At 46.3% G+C, this 5427-nt stretch overlaps 1 long non-coding RNA gene across 1 annotated transcript; it reads left to right on the top strand.

Moving 5' to 3' along the window:
* Positions 1-239: 239 nt before the first annotated feature.
* On the top strand, positions 240-3838 carry LOC123761811 (uncharacterized). Its single transcript, XR_011231085.1, has 2 exons — positions 240-1144; positions 3260-3838. It is a non-coding gene; the product is annotated as an uncharacterized lncRNA (long non-coding RNA).
* Positions 3839-5427: the final 1589 nt, after the last annotated feature.

Below are 5427 nucleotides of genomic sequence, written 5' to 3'. Positions count from 1 at the left end.
CGGAACAAGTGCTTCACTGACGAATTTTGTTCGAATCACAACGCTGTAAATGCTTCACCCACGAACTAAAATACAAATAATCGCCAACAGAACCTAAACACCTAACCTAACCTAAGCCTAACTATACATAGTATTTTTATGTATAATAATAATAATTTATATATTAGAACAAACCAATTTTTAATACACAGTTTGATAAAATTAATGGATGTGTCCTGGGAGGCCGGCTGCTGCTCTAACCAGCCTAGTGTGAGGCCGGGTTGTTCTACCTTAAATGTATTATTATATACATTCAGTGATAATATGAATACAATCATTAAATCCTGTAGTGTTACTCTATGTATTAAAATATATTGCTTTGAAAACCGTATCAGTCGCTATACAAAATATTGGAGGACTTTAATTACAAATTCGCGACTTTTGACAATTGGGATCTGGCAACCCAGCTTAGGAAAACGACCCCCGAACGCTGTCTATTCAGCCGAAAGACCTCTGTGTTGGATCAGCCTGCTTGGAGTGGACATGAGGGACACTGCCAGCAACAGTCCGTTAGACCAAGGTCGCCGGAGGCAGGAGAAAGCTCGCTTGACGCAGGTGACAGCTCGCATGACGCAGGAAGAAGCTCGCCTGACGCAGGTGACAGCTCGCATGACGCAGGTGACAGTTCGCATGACGCAGGTGACAGAACGCTTGAGGCAGGTGACAGCTCGCTTGAGGCAGGTGACAGCACGTAAGACGCAGGAGGCAGCCGGCTTGAGGCAGGAGGCAGCCGGCTTGAGGCAGGAGTCGGCCGACTTGAGGCAGGAGTCAGCCGACTTGAGGCAAGAGGCAGCTTATTTGACGCAGGAGGGAGTTCACTTGATACAAGAGAGAGATCCCTTGACGCAAGAGGCAGCTGGCGGAAAGCAGAGTCCAGCTTCCTCGGGGTAGAACGCCTGCCTCTTCCACATCTACCCTGGGCCCCCAGGCATCTACCCAGGGCCCAACATGTTTCCTGGGCCCCCAGGCATCTACCCAGGGCCAACATGTTTCCTGGGCCCCCAGGCATCTACCCAGGGCCCAACATGTTTCCTGGGCCCCCAGGCATCTACCCAGGGCCCAACATCTACCCTGGCCCTCCGTCACCTTCCTCCATTCAGCTAAGGTAGGTATCAATAATGTTTAGGGAAAGTGAACAATGGTTTACCATCAGTGTTGGATCTTTAGGTAAAGCATTGCAGTTTACCCGAGTTTACCTGTGGGCCACTATCACTAGTGGCCTCGGCGGGGACAGGAGGCCAGCGCATATACCTGAAGTATACTCGCCTACCCTGGCCTCAACCTCGCCCTTACACATGATACTTTTCGGGTTAGGTGAAATTACGTAACCTCACCTTAACCTTACTTTAACTTTTGGCTTAATCATTGCCTTAACCTTTGCCTTACCTGTAGTAGCAGGTGCAGGCTCTGTAGTTCATTCACTGTCTGTTCCGTGTTCCCAGTGTTCACTTGTCTGTTCCATGTTCACTTGTCTGCTCCGTGTTCCCAGTTGCATGTATACTCAAGCCCGAGCCGCATGTTTACCGTGTCACTTTTGAGCATTTCTCCCCATACTATGCAGGGCAGAGTTCAATCCCCGACCGTTCACAAAGTGGTTGGGCACCATTCCTTCCCTCCGTCCCATCCCAAACCCCTATCCCGACCCCTTCCCAGTGCTATACAGTCGTAATGGCTGTATAGTCGTAATTGGTGCTTTCAATATTTCCCTTTTACGATAAATCGGTATTTTGAGTCATACATGATTGTGTTGCATGGTTTGACTTTACACTATGCCTCTCCTCGCCACTGCTGCCTAAGCCTGAATATTTCTTATTTTGCTTCTTATTTCTCATTGTTAAAACACATTCACTGTCAACTTGTGGTTTTCATGTGGTGTTCCGCCACCTCGTTGACCACTATTCCAACATGAGATGGAAGTCGCATGAATTTCATTGACCTTTCAACTGTAACTCATTTATCCTATTCTTACAGTCCTCGACTATGGACATGAAGACTGGATTTAGATTGTTTAAAGAATCAACTGCTCCTCGGCCATCGACAAATAGTTTTTCGTCTTGACGTACTTCTTCCAAACCTGCCGGAATGATCGGTAGTTCAGCTTGTGTGGATGATGTATAATTTCTAAGTCAAAGGTTAAATTTTCCCTGTTCATGATTCCAGACTCGGTGTATTTCCTTATCAGGACACCACAGTGTCCTGCCATCTTCCGCCACCGCCAAGTTAAAATATACATGTCAACTATTGCCTCTTGTTAACGCAGTTATCATGCTTCCATATACTGTAGTTGTCCCGGTTCATGCTGAATCCTTTTAACCTTCAGGGGTATAATTTTCACTTGTATTTTCCATAGTAGTAGTCCTACTACACTGTCGAGAGTACATCATAGTCCCTGAGGTCATTAGCTCGTGTGGCAAGTGTCTCTTAGTTTGCTGGAGGTGTGTGCGCATCACTAAAGTCTGAACATGTTAACTATGGGAAGGTTATATGCAAGCAATTGTGGAGTTTGGCGCCTAGTGTAAAATGTATTCATCACCCAGCAGGAGCAGCACCTGTCTCGACCATCATAGTCAACAGGTATTTGTGAGTGTTACAATATGTGAATATACACACAGTACTATGCTCCCTTTGTGGTTAATCAGATCCCTGCTTCACACATACAAGGCTAAAATAACTACCCATATTTTCTCGGTATTATGAATAACAAGCTCCGAGCTCTTAAATGTAATCCGTACCTATGGATTTCCTCCCTACCACTGAAATAGGTGGCAGGAATCGGATCCTGGCTAGACTGTAATGGGCCCTCACACAAGACTCGTGGCCCCTTAATGGAAGACAGACATATGGACATTATTATACAAACGACATTATGCCACTTAGTCACTCCACACCTCAAAGAATGTCCTCCTTCTTTGGATAAGTTTCAAAATATCACATTGCAAGGATTATTGGGCAGATGGGATAGTATCCCAACTCATTTTGTATACAACATTCATCCGTAAAGGATTTGATCGGGGGACTAGCGACGTAAACGAACACTGACACAGCAAAATTAAAATAAAATTATATATATAGTAGGCAATACTATACAGCTTGCATCACTTAAAAACAAAACAAAAAATATGTACGGGAAGAGGTTTTTGTATTTAAATCTGTTTTGGTTAGCTGGTTTCCAGACTGTTCAATGTAGCCTATTCAGACTAAAGAATTTTCTAATTTCCAGATTGCCGATCTCCAAGGCTAGCGAGGCTCCCAGACTGATACCCAAGGACGTTCTAGGAATCAATGGCCCCGGGGCCTGGCCTCCACCTTCCCTAGTCCACAAAGTGTACGATACGGTATTCAGGTTTAGATCCGCCTGGGGCTTTACCCCTTTGTGTAATGTTGAAGAGGAGTTTGGGACTGGAGAAATGTTGCTGTTGCCCATTTGTATATAGGCCAGGAGTTTTGTATATCTAGTGTTCACATAGTTTAGTTTTCTTAGACCAAACTCTTGTATATGATGACCATATTATCCTGAGGTGAGAGAACCAGCCAGTTAGCGCATTGTGTACATAAATATGATGCCAAATAAGATGATGAACTTGATATTTGAAACGATTATGAACACTTTTTGACATTTTGTTGGCTGGGAAGCTTCACTCATTAAAGTATCAATGTGATGAATATTGTGATGCAAAGTTAAATGTTTATATAAATCTGAAGTTTCATTTTCTGTGTTATGATAAGCGCAGAATTCCTGCAAAATGTAAGCATTAGTATTATGTGATAAACCTTTTCCTAAAATAAAATAAACACAGTGGAGCATATTTATAATACTGACTCGACATACAGTTCTTTGGCATTGAATACAAAATTTAAACATTTTCAGCCAGACGGTTAAATAGCTTAAATATGTGTAGAATAGTAAACCCCACACTGAGATAGGAAAATACTATTTGTCAAATAGACACTGTTCATAAGATTTCCCCATTTTGCACCCGCAAGATAATGTATGATTTTAAGGGTTGACCTTCCCCCCCCCCCCTCTCTGTTCAGCCCGTTGGTGCCGTGAGGGGGGCTTAGGCGGCGGCTGCCGGAGTGTGATGCTTCTTGGGACAGTCCTCTGTCCTTTTGTAACCTTGTACTCCTGCTGCTGTCCTCTAATTGTGCTGAACAACTTTTCCTTTTCCTTCCGTTTCGTTTCGCCCCCCCCTCCCCCCTCTTCTATCTGCTTGTTGTTTCCTGCCGACCTTTTGCTTGTTTTGGTTATTCCCTTGGACTTCTTCTATTTTGACGCCCGGGTGCTTGAGGAGGCATACTCTTGCACCCGTAGAACTGTAGTACCCAACGTCGAGAGCGAGGGGAACCTTTTATTGTCAATCCCACTTTCGTCACTGAACCCGATCTCGACGGACTGTCGGTTCTTAAGGTGGTGTTTGTGGGGCGTATACTCACGACGCACCCCTAGGAGGCTCCGGCATGATCGGCGATAGCTTCTTGTTGGGTGTCCTGCCTCTAATTGTGGCTCCATGATGGGTGTGGGGGCACATTCGTGGATGTTTCTTTTTCGTCCTCGTGTTAAATTCTTTCTCCTTTACCTTCTCAGGCTCGTGGGGTGGGCGACCAAGCCCCCGAGTCGGTCTATGTTGGAAGACTGGGCTCTGCAGCCTCCGCTGCATTGGGCCCTAACCAAGCTCCTTTGGCCTTTCTGACTCCTCCCCTCGGCTCCCCTCCCTCCTCTGTGGTTGGGTCGAACCCCACGCCCCCAGTGGTGACTACCTCGTCCCCTGGCGCGGCTCCATCTCTAGTTGTGACTACTGCGCCTTTTAACCCCTCTCTCTCTCTGGGGGGTCTCAACGCCGTCCTCGACACGGCCGCACTCGCTCGATTCCTTCGTGTTGATATTCATTATGAGATGCTTCGCCATCTCCCTCCGAGCACGTCTCAGTATTTACTGAGTCTGTATAATCGGATCTGGGAGTCGTCGTCAGTCCCTGAGGACTGGCTCGATGCCGTTGTCCTCCCTGTTCGCAAACCGGGGTCTCTGGGTACTTCCCCTAAGGACTTTCGCCCTATTGCTCTCACAAGTTGTGTCTGCAAACTCTTTGAACGTATGGTTAACGTTCGTCTGATGTGGTTCCTGGGACACCATCACCTCCTCTCCCCTTCTCAATTTGGTTTCCGCAAGTGCCGCAGCACGACAGATGTCCTGGTGAACTTGGAGGTCTATATTCGTACTGCTTTTGCTGCGAAGACCTCCGTTGTTGCCGTCCTTTTTGACCTGGAAAAGGCTTAAGACACCACTTGGCGTTATCATATCCTATCTCAACTTCATTCTTTTGGCCTTCGTGGTCATCTCCCTCTCTTTCTCCACAGCTTCCCCTCTCGTCGTTCCTTTCGGGTGCGCCT

This window comes from Procambarus clarkii, chromosome 5, assembly GCF_040958095.1.
Source record: "Procambarus clarkii isolate CNS0578487 chromosome 5, FALCON_Pclarkii_2.0, whole genome shotgun sequence".
Lineage (NCBI taxonomy): Eukaryota > Metazoa > Arthropoda > Malacostraca > Decapoda > Cambaridae > Procambarus > Procambarus clarkii.
This window is presented reverse-complemented; position numbering and strand designations above follow the sequence as displayed.